Genomic DNA, 12,604 nt, shown 5'->3' with positions numbered 1-12,604 from the left:
AGTCATGTAGAACATCTCTACAGAGGAAGTTTCAAACTACTGCTCATTTGAACAGTCATATTTCCCGTCTCTCAATAGTCAAAGTCCTTCCTATACAACTTTAAATCACCTGCTCTTCTAAGTTGACCAGCTCCTCTTGCTATCTGAGGGAAGACAGAGCTTCCTCTGGTATGTTACTTGGCATTGGAGCCTCTGTGAAAGTAAGACTTGTAATGGAGTCTGTGGAAGCCTGCTCCTCACCCCCAGCATGAGCTGAGGTAATTGTCTGTGTTGTACAACTGACTTTATGACTGAGAACTACTGCCAAAGTCTGATGGCTAGAAAATAGGTTCACCAGAAGCCTGAAAATCAGGCGGTACTGAGCTAGTCTTTGTAAAGTATAAACCAGGTCACATAAGCTGTGTATATGGAGGTTTTCATAGGGAGGAAGGGAAACTTCCACTGATGTCAAAGACACTCAATCATCCCATCCTCTAGTTTTCATTCGGTCAGTAATAGTAAAATAAATGAGGTGCTTGCCCATCTATGAGGACTTTCAAATAAAATTTTCAAAAACTAAGTTTGCAATCCTTGTTTTCTCAGCCACCTGAGTATATAAAAATGATCAAGTTGAAATGAATTTCAAGATAAAGTTATACATTTGTTGTGGGAAGATCATGATTTCCCCTTGCCACACAGACAAATAAGAAAACTTGGAGAATTGAATAGGTATTACTGTAGTTTGGAAGCTTGGCAGACACATGAACTGGTATTTCCTTGATTGGGAAAAGTAAAATACAGTCTGTGGCAGCAAAGTGGTAATCTGGGTTGGTTAGAAAAGGATCCCAAAAGACTGGTATATGGGTTGAGTTTACCATGAAGGAGAGGAAGGTGGAAAGAGAATAATAAAAATATGAGCCCAGTTGAGATAATCTATTTGGGCTGAAGCTGAAGGAGTCACAAAAGCCCAGGCAGGTCTTGAGTCACATTACATTTGAGTTGCAGTTGAGAGATCTTTGCTTATTTAAAACGTCATGTCATTCGCTTCTTTATTACATCTCTTTAACCCTGGTGCTGTTAAACTGTGTAGGAGGAGAAGCTGGGCTACCTGGGATATGGAAGAATTTTACTTTTGAATTTATTTTAGAGTTCTGACGATTATTACACCTATTTGGGTACACTAATTATAGAGTGAAGCTGTTTCAACAACCAAGGTGAGCAGAGGAGTTTTGTTAAGAATGAACATTGTGGGGCCTGTCCAGATTTTATTGCAGACAGAAACAAAATGGTCTTAATTAGTGAATTTCTAGGGAAAGACAAGCAAAAAAAAGCTAGGTTGTTTTATAATTGCTCCCTATGCTTCCTGCTCTCAATGTGCTGTTATGTGATATTCAGCTCCTTCTTTCCTATTTGCAATAATGTTAAGAAGATTTCTTCTTTATTATCCTTTAGTAATCTTTATTGTAATCAAAGTTTACAAAGATAGAACATCTCTATAAAATGTACATTCTTAAGAACCCACAAATGGACTTGATGGGGTGAATTATCATGTTTTATCTTTCAATAGATAGGTTTGTATATGCAAAATGAATGTTTTTACATACTATATTTTAAATCTGATTTTAAATTTCACTTGTGGACATTTCCTACATTACCAATTTTAAAGACTCTCTTGTTACTTCATTGTATAGTCATCTCAGTTTAATGATTCCATATTTTGGAAGACTTTAGTTGCTTCTATCTTTTAAAATAACACTGACTTGAAAATTCTTAAAGAGCAATTTTACTTTGATTTGTGTAGTAAGCCTTTGATAAAATTTAATGTGTCTTTTTTTTTTAACTTCTTGTGTTCGATGTTCATTTTTTTAATCCATTGCTCATTTTCTTGTGGTATATTCTCTGAGTAGACCATTAGTTCAATGTTTTCCTCCTTATTCAAAAATGAATAAGTAGAATTCTATCTGTTGTGGTTAGTCTTGTGCTAGGCCCCATAAACCTTTTACTTGTGCACTTTGTATTCGTATTAGATTTTAATTTTCAGGTTTACTTCTTACTCAGTGACTCAGCAGAGGTAGAACTCAAGGAAGAAGCTGAAACTAGAGGATTCCTAGAAGGAAAACTTGATCAATTTTTAAATCTCTGAAATTTAACATTAGGGGTCAAAGATCTATAATTAACTTGGTATTGCAACTCCTCAAGGTGCATGTTAATGACCTCTTGTCTACTCTACTATTCATCAGAATAACAAAGACCATCTGAAAAAAGCCATGTCACAGGCAAGTCCCATTACCCATAGGCTTTCTGTGTGTAGTTATGATTGATTTTACACCTCTTTGACCCATTATGTCTAAATGATGTCCCTCCACAGAGATGACTTGGCTCTTATATACTTTTGTTTTTCACATCTGGGTTCTATGAGGCATGAAGAGAGAGGGGAAGAAAGAGTGAGCCATTTGCATTTAAGTCTTTTCTGGAAATCCTAAACAATCTTATCTTAAATACCTACTATCTTTTACCTTTGGGTGTATGGATTTATAAAACAATACTATAGAATACAAATTTTATATTGATTTTATAAGCATCAATTACATGTATATTCGCTTATATAAAATGCACACTGCCAGAAACTAATTTCAGGCTCTTTGTACATTTTTAATTAGCCTCAATTCTTTTGGAGAACTTAACTATTTATACATAAATAAACGCTTTCATTTTTTAAAAGATTGTCCATATATTTCTATAACTGCTCAATCCTCATATTAAACTTAGCTCAATAAATGCCACATCGGAAAATGGTAAGAAAAAGTAGGTTTCTTATTTACTTGCTCTATACATTATCTAAGTATGTAAAAGGTTAGATAATGTTACTGTTACTTGGAGGACAGGTCTATGCTAACCTACCCCTAAAAGACAGAGGAAGCAGAGAGTCAAAGAAAGAGACTGACATATCCAGTTTCTTTAATAGTCATAATAATAATAGGGAATTACAAACAAATGCCATGTCTGTGTCTTGGGTGGTGTTGAGACAAGATGGTGGATTCCCATGCTATTACTGAATGTATATACCAGATCCAGAACCTATATACCAAACTTATATACCACAGGGAAGTGGTAATTCAGAAGAAGTATGTAGGACAATTGAAGTACAATAAAGTCAAAGTTGTTTGACCTAAGTTCAGGATTTATAAAAGTACCTGCTCCTGTGCAAGGATCAATAGATAAATGAGAAATCTTAGAGGTCTTCTCAGAACTGAGGTTAATGAGAAGTCAATTAGGTTGAGGCTGCGGTGGCCGGGAGCGGCCACTGCACTCCAGTCTGGGCGACAGAGTGAGACTCCAACTTAAAAAAAAAAAAAAGAAGTCAGCAAGACAGATTAGCATCCAAGATGAAGTTGCTTTAGCCTTCATATTTACATTAAGTGATATGTAACTGAGAATAAAATCCTGACTATATAGAGTTTTTTAATTATATCAAGGTATCACTCATCTTTCTCTTATTTCTATTCCGTGTATAAAATTAAAATGTTTAAGTTAAAAAAAGTTTTTTTTTTCATTTATGCCTGTTTTTTATGGAAAGAAACTAAACCTATAAAATATTCTAGCAATGTACCCAAAACTAAAAATAAGAATCTCAACTAATAATTTCACTTGTTTGTTTGACTGATATAAAACTTTTGAAAATTTAAACATAACATTTCAAAACTTGATTCCTAACTTTTTTCTTTCTTGCCAATGAATATTATTACCAAATATGCTATCTATTCTTGAACTAATTATGTGCTTGAAATAATTTTGATTAATTTATTTTCTAAAATACGAGGTAATTATTTGCATTAACTGCATCATAATCTGTGTTTGTTTCTCATTTCTACCTTCCCTGAAAATAGTTCTTTCCTTATTTGTTGTGAATTATACAGCTGTTCTTCAGAATCTTAACAGCCATATCATTCTGGATTAAAACTCTTGTTGATCATTGATCTTAATTTCACATCTAATATCTAAATTCACTTCATACACATCATACTTGCAAAATATTTTCTTGATAGGGAAGAAACTTCATAGTCAGATACTACTACAGACAGATAATGTGCCATAATTTACAGACAAAAATTTGGCTTAAATATATTTATATTATTTAAACAATGTTTTCCATAAAAACACTTTGTTGAAAGCATAAAATAAAAAAATTTTATCAGTATGTTTAGATGAAAATAAAGAAAGTATATCTAACAAATGCATTAAAATAAAATTAATGTTAAGTTAAATATTGCATATAAAGACACATTTCCTACTGGTTTTACAGATATACAAATTTAGTAATTTTTTTTACAAGTTTTCACTAATATTATCATCAGAACAATTCATATGATAAGAAACTAATGATTGTATTTTAAGTATAAACCATGTTCTTCATTCATGATTGAAAAAAACAATTTACTCTTACTTTTTTTTTGTAGAGTCAGGGTCTCTCTATACTGCCAGGTTGGTCTTGAATTCCTGGCTCTAACAATTTTCCCAAAGTGTTCCCAAAGTGTTAAGATTACAGATGTGAGTCACGTGGCTGGCTTTCATTCTCTTCTTCATGCAAGATGATGGAAGGAACTCCAATGCTGACAGAAAAAATTGTGTTCAGGGGCAAGAAAGTTTTAAAGTTATATTTTAATATAGAAAGTCATAGAACTCTCTCAGAGTTTTAGAGGCAGAAAAACTTGTCTTTAGTAAATATAAAATGTAAATAAACCACATAGATGGTTTCACTGAAGCAAAATGCTAAATAACCTAGAGATATAATGAGCTAAATCTTTATAACACAAAAGATACAAAATTTTATAGACTAGGATGACTCAGACTTGAGGAAAAAGTTATTTTATCTTTACAATAAAGATTATATAAAATGGTAGCATGTAATGCAAAATGAGAAATGATATGGGGAACATAAAGCTAAAATGACTGAACAAGTGAATAGTAAGTTTATTTATTAAAATACTTTGTTGATAATTAAATGATATTTAACTTTGATTGGTCCACTAATAGAGTTGCTACTAGAGTTAAATAATTTACATTATAAATTTTTTCTGTTAGCTAGGTGTAGTAATGTGCCCTTGGGATACCAACTACCCAGGAGGCTGAGGCAGGAGGAACCCTTGAACCCAGGAGTTCCTTACCAGCTTGGAAAACATATTCAGAGAAACTATCTCTAAAATAAATAACTTTTTTGTGCTGCTTCTTTTAGAATATCACAGCTGCACTTATTTAATACTACATAGAATATCAATCTTATAAACCAAGTACTGCTTTCAAACTTCAGAGTTCACCAATTTTTTGCAAGTCATCAGGATGTGATGGACTATAACTCAGAAAATTTCAGTTTTGATATGAAATTAGTTTTTTTCACTATTTAACGTATTCATCTTCGTAAGCTTTCTTGTCAACAACCATAGTTCTCTAGTTTTTATGTCCTATCTTCTTCCTATTTGTTTGTAGTGTTATAATACGGTATTACATACATATGTGTATTGTAAATATGACATTATAGTGGTATGGTTTTATATATGTGAGATAGATTTCAATTACAGGTAGATTAAAAACACTCTATTCTGGGGACTTCTAAATGCCTTTTTGTCCCCCTCTTAGTTAAAATGAGGTTAATGCAATTTATGATGAGGTTTAAATTTCCAAATTCCTCATAAAGATTCTCTCGCTCTTTTTTTTTTAACTGACAGTTTGCAGCCTGCCTAAGTCAACCTGGCTTATCATGTAGCCAGAGGGGCATAAAAAGTTCTACTTGGAACCTCAGCTTTGAGCTCTACCAAAGCTAAATTCCTTGCACATATCTTCATGGTTCAAGACACTAAAGTCGGTGTGTGTGTGTGTGTGTGTGTGTGTGTGTGTGTGTGTGTATGAACAGAACTCACTGGGGAGCTTGCTTATGGGATGTTTCTTGGAATCCCAGTGCTTTCCTATGTATTATCTCTCTCACTGCACCATATCATTTATTTACCTTTAAATAAAAGCCTAGATGAGCATGCTCTGTGAAGTGTAATGAGTTTTAAAAAGACTTCCAAATATCTGAACTTGGGAAATATTTAAAATATGTATTGGGATATTGAAGTAAAGCACTCTCAGAGCATTATTCTTTTAAAAGAAAATTGGTCTGAAGACTGAGGATTGGTTAGAGAGATGGATGAAGTGTTCTTAGTCACTGAGCTGACGTGTAATATAAATGCAGAAATCTATATATCAGGGAGGTGAAAAAATATAGCTAATTGTTGGGAGTCAACCATGGAGGCCCACCTGAACATTAGGGATCAAGGTGGGCTGTGAACCCTGAGACCACTAGGATGTGTTTAGGAGCTGTTGGCCCATTTCCTCTTTCCTTTTTTGCTATTTGGCACATCTCATCAGAAGGAGCTCTGCTGACCTAAGCTGAAGGCTCTGTGACTGTGACAGGCATGTCTGGATGGCTTACTCTAGAAATTCATTGTTCCTGTTTCCCATGAACTGCGGTTTCGGTTTAGGTATTAGATATAATTCAAACTCAGGTCACATTTGGGAGCCTTCTATACGGTACAAGCTTCTTTATAAGATTTAAAAGTATATTTGTAGAATTAGTATATACATATTGAGAGCTGCTTTCAGTTTTAGATGGTATAGATGATTATCTAGAGTTACCAGAAATGGCCCAGCACAAACTTGAACTGGGCCACATTCCTAAGGCCCCAGCATGTACTTTGGACTGGGCTGCATTCTTTCAAACCGGTTTTTAGCTACAGTTAGTGTAAGGTTTTTCTACTTATTATAGAAATTGAATTTACTTTACTCATAGAAAGTATTATAGAATAGGTCATGCTAACATCAGGGAATTATGTTAGTTCAAGCATGATCAAACATGATATTTTGAGGTTTAATAAGAATATAACTAACTTCAGAAATTTCATTGTTCCCATTTTCTACTATTGTGGTTTTGGCCTTAGTACAATTTACAGTTTATATTTGGGTTTTATTTTTATAAGCTTTATTGCTGATGATCAGCTTTATATATTAGGATTAGGAATTAGAAACTTTTATAGAAATTAAGATAGATATATAGGATTTTAGAATAGCCATTTTGTTAAGAGATTGTAATCAATTTTTCCTAGAAATGATCTTTGGACTGGGCCACATTCTTTAGGAACTGGTTTGAGCTATAATTAAGAGTTTCTATAGTGCAGGTAGAATTAGCTTGGAACAGAAAGGGATTAGGATTTAAGTTAGTTATTAGGTTTTGTGTATGCACAAGCTTTAGAAGTTATTGATTATTAGAATATTAAGATGTTAGATTTGTTGTATTTGCTTTTGAGGAACATTAACCAAGTATAAGGAACAATGAGATAATTTTGGGATTGTCCTTCTTATGCTTGGGAAAATGCCTGGTGGGTGGGGGATGCCCTTCATCCACCTGGCTTTGTGTTCATGTAATAGTCTTGTGATTTAATTGGGATTGTCCTTCCTCATGCTTGAGGAAACACCGCCTGTGAAAATTTGGGATAAAAGACTTATGGTTTGTCCCATTAAATGGCTTCTGCACTAGACAGAGTCCGGCCTCTTTCTTTCTTTCTTTTAATATCTACCCCTCCTACAGAATCGGCTTCTGCACTAGACAGAGTTCAGTCTCTTTCTCCACCCCACTTTCTTTCTTTCTCTTTATATCTATCCCTCCATCTTTCTTTCTTTTAATATCTATCCCTCCAGTTTAATCGTCAACGCCATCTTTCCTACCAGGGACCCCCAATATCTGCAGGGGTTGGCCCCCCAGAGTTAATACAAAAAAAAGTAGTGTGTTAGTACAAAAAGTACTTTAAAAAGTACTACTTTAAAAAGTAGTTTGTATTGGTACTATTGGATATGTCAGCTGTTTGTTTAATTCCATACTAGTCCCAGCCACTATATACACAAGTGTTTGGAATTGTATGTGACTTTTGATTGTCTATCTGATTATACAATGCTGTAAAGACAGTAATTACTGACAAACAAGAGTAATATTTTGTTATAAGGACTTGACTATTGATTGGCTAGGTGTTTGCACTATAAAATTATTTTTAACAAATCTAGAATTAGCCTTAGCTTTACTACTGAAGTTGGAAATACACAAGCATGGTACTGCCCTTTGGTCCAGTTATGAAATATATTGATGAATGGGGTTGCATTGCAATCATGGGTCTGAGGAGACTTGAGGTGATTTGTACTAGCTTGTCAGCATTGTTTATTGATTACAGTGAGGTTGATGATTTGAACTCAGACACAGTGAGACCCTTGCAGGACTTTGTGTTGAAGCTGGTTGTTGCAGGAATACACCCACACTTGCTGAGTATATATTGGGACTGTTGGTTTTAAGGTGTTCTATGCATAACTTCTATCCATTGTTTAATGACAATTCCTTTTGCTGCTATGGTCTACCTATATGAATGATATACTTAGCTTCGATTACACTACTTTCTTCAGATTTTTAGGCATCTGAACCTCTTTATGTTGCCTTTTCTAATCCTTTGGCTCCATCTAATCTTGAAGAGTAGCCCATTCTATGAAGAACAAAGTTATTTTTTCATAAAATTAACAAGCATAGAAAAAACAAAACAAAAGACTTTGCTCTTCTATATCCACAGTCGAACAATTGAAAGAACTTCTTAAAGGAATAGTAACCTCTGCTGTAGTAATTTCAGAAATCAGAACCTGTAGATTTCTGGTTGAGCTATGTTAATTTGGAATTTTGAATCATATAACTCTCAAACTAGAAGAGCCATTTATATAAATGATTCCTAAGATATTGGTGATTTAGCTTGCAACTTCTACTTTTATAGTGAATTTCTTCCAAATGCATTAAAAAAGTTTGATCTTTGGATTGCCCCAATGAAGGAAAAGAGGGATTTCACAAAGCTTTATGAAAAAGCTCTAACAGCTGCTTATCTTGGTAATAAATTCAAAAAGGAATTTATATGAACTGTTGTCAAATTGGTTCAAATATGCTAAATTTAACTTTATTCTATTATAGGATTAATAATTTAAATATGCCCATACAAACTTTTATTCATCATCACTTCATATGAAGGAGTTTTAAAATTATTTTCATATCCTCAAAATATATTGAATTTAAATTAATCACAATGAATATACATTCGAGTAAGAATATCTGAAAATAATTTGGAGAGTAAATTCATGTAAATTTATTCAAAACAAAGGAAAGATGTTTAAATTATTGCATTCTTTTTTTTTTTTTGAGTTGGAGTCTCACTCTGTCGCCCAGACTGGAGTGTAGTCACCGCTCCTGGCCACCGCAGCCTCGACCTGCTGGGCTCCAGCGATCCTTCCTCCTCAGCCTTCCGAGTAGCTGGAACTACAGGTGCACAGTACCACGCCCGGCTGATTTTTTTATTTATTGTAGAGATGAGGTCTCGCTGCCCAGGCGGGTCTCGAGCCCGCGGGCTCAGGTAATCCACTCACCTCAGCCTCACAAAGGCGTGGGATTACAGGCTGAGTCACCAGCCCGGCTTGCAAACATTCTTAAACAGAGTAAAATGACAGAAATAAGTTTAGCATTAGTAATTAATTGGAAAACAGGCTTGCAATTCATCCACAAAAGATTTATTATTTTTGATTCCATTTCCCTCTATTTTATCTCAACTTTTAGTAGTTTTTTTTTTTTAAAGGCAAGGTGATCAAATTCTTTTTAAAATTGTGTAATGTAAAATACATTTCCTTTGATCAAATCAGAGATTTGTATTAAATGTAAATGATCTTATAGAAATTTTTCAAGGGAATTGACACAGAGGATGAGTATTACAAAATAGTTTAACTTTATTTCATGTCATTCTTAGTAACTAAATTATATTTTTTTTTGAAATTTTTACTTTTTTCTACATTTCTCAAACTATTCCAGTGTATAAATTCTAATAAAACAAGATTTTAAGGGACAAATAGCTTTTTTAAAACCCTTCTTGAAGACTAATACAGATAAAGATAGATATGGCTTCTTAACTGACATTTAAAACTATTTTTTATCCAATGTACATTGAGTACTTTATTTACAAAATAGAAAGGAAAAAAAGTGTAAATAACACTAAGATTTTAAAGAAGTATTTTTGAAATTATAGATGACAATACAAGAAATTGCATTTTAAAATAGCAGATTAAATGTCACGTTTATTTCTCCTAAAAACTCCATGTATTAATGCCGGCTGCAAAACTCAATTAGTCTGAAATGCATATTACACAAACTAGACCAAGAATGTTCTAAAGAAAAAAAAAAGTTTTTGTATTTGCAGAACACAAACTGAGCTCTATGGATTGAGCCTCTATTTATTTTTCCAGAGATAGAGACCCAGACTTGCTCCTTTCCAGTCACACTTGCAGACTAATGGGAGGCCCCTTCACAGACAAGCAGAATTCTGTAGAGCAGTGAACACATTCCTCTTTATCCTGTATACACTGCTAAAAGTGCTTGATTGAGAAATAAATGCATTCGCTTCTTCTTCCTTCATCTTCCTCCTCCTTTTCTTTTTTCTTGTTTTTGCTATTATTATTATTAGATACAATTAATCATAAGGTGCTATTATTATTATTGACTATTATTGTATTAAACGTGATCTGATAAATAAAGCTATGTGACTGACGAATTACAGAGCCTCTCATTGCCTTGATTTGTTGGATAGTAAATTTTGGAGCTACCAAGTCAGCATAAAAGAGTGCAGCTTTACAGTGGAAGACTACAGTCTCTTGATCATCAGCTGTTGAAAAAGACCTGATGGCCACATGTGAACAACAGGTACTTAAAGTCCATCACTCTCTCTATGATGAAAAGTAGAATCTTTTATCTACCTCACTGTAAATTATTTGTGCTCTATTATTACCTGTTTTGATCTCTTCGTCTTATAACCTGATGCCACCTAGATAAAAATCTTGGTGTGGGACTAGAGATACTGAACAAGAAAAGATAGGACTTCAGAGATATTGTTGATTGCTTTTCAGTCCTGTCTGGCATACTGTAGTTTATAAATGTATGTAATTTTTAAGCAATTTAATCCTAAATGATTTTCAGAAAATTCTACTCCTGGATTAAAATGACACAAAATGAAATTTTAAACAACTAATAGTATCATCAAGATGTTTTAAATGGAATCACATATTATTGATAGGTAGTCATAAGGTTAAGAGAGTTAGATAAGCAAATGTGAATATCTGAGATAATGACGTTGTGAAAAAGAGAAAAGAAAAATTATAAATGCATTGGTTTTTATTTAACCACACACATTTCATTTCCTTGAATTATTCATGTTTTTCAATGAAAACTGCCTTTTTTAATTTAGTATAAATTTGTATTTAGAATAGATGAATTTAGTATAAATAATATGAATTATATAGCTATCATTAAATGGATATTGGTATTCTGTTTACCACCAGTTTCTACCTATGATCTCGGTCTGGCCACCTAATTTTTCATATAAAAGATTCCTTATAATTTAAATAAAAATTTTAGTATAATTTCTATAGCAGTGGTCTGAGAATTCACAAAGATCAAAAGTAAGTAAGTCAGTGATTATGAGTATAAATTATCTTAGGAGAAATAATTTCTGTAAATAATAAGTTACCCTTCTGATTTTGCAATTTGTAAAAATTCAAATTTTCTATGATAAACTGTGTGTGTTCACCATCTATATTAATATGAAGCTGAGAGGCAGATATTGCAATTAACTCAGAATATTCAGAACATCTTTCCTTGATTTTGAAAAAGGCTATAATTGAATTGCTCTTGAAATATAATTGTGATACAAGGCATTTTCTACATGCACAGGATTGACTCATACCCAATCACATACTTAGTCATATGGTTATGAGTAGCTTGCTGCTGACTATGGATTTTATATTACAATCAGTAAGGACGTGCTTTTAAAGCTCTCCAGAGAAAATTTTAGTCATGATACAACACATTTTTAATTGCAATATATCCAAATTTATATTAAGAAAAGATTACGTTTTCATCATGTCTCTAAATCCATGTTTAAGAAAAAAATAAAGCTTTAATCACATAAATGTTACATGTAGCATTTTTCAACATGTCTGATCACTAAAAGAATAAAATATTGCTGTAAAAAGATAACTGAGGGGGAATTAAATGAAATAAAGTGAATTTTAAAGTGATTTAAACATTATAATCTCTAGAGACAAAAATAGGACATATTTAAAATATATCTTTATAAACCTTAATAAGTATGTATATGTTCTTGCTTTCCTAAAGGTGCCATTCAGAAGAACAATTCAAGTACATTTGGGAAAAGAATACAACATTTTTCTTTTGAAAGAATAGTATTTACATAAATATGGTAGAGTATTTATTTTCTTCATAGTTTTCTAGGCAGATTATGACCTAAGGAATGCATTAAACAGGGATGAGTAGAAGAGGGGATAGAGGTAATAGGAAGGAAAGAGATTTGGAATGTGCGTGGGAAATAGAGTAAAGATTATGTGAAACAAAACATAGACAACAAAAAAATCATGGCACTTTATAAATTATTTTATCAAATGGTTATGTATTTTATTATTTATTTTGCTTAACTCAATTTCAAAATCTTGTAATATTTTCCAGAACTGTGGG

Source organism: Carlito syrichta, unplaced genomic scaffold (genome assembly GCF_000164805.1).
Source record: "Carlito syrichta isolate Samal-C Ts95f unplaced genomic scaffold, Tarsius_syrichta-2.0.1 Scaffold316189, whole genome shotgun sequence".
NCBI classification, from domain to species: domain Eukaryota; kingdom Metazoa; phylum Chordata; class Mammalia; order Primates; family Tarsiidae; genus Carlito; species Carlito syrichta.
Note: the sequence above shows the minus strand (reverse complement) of the source record.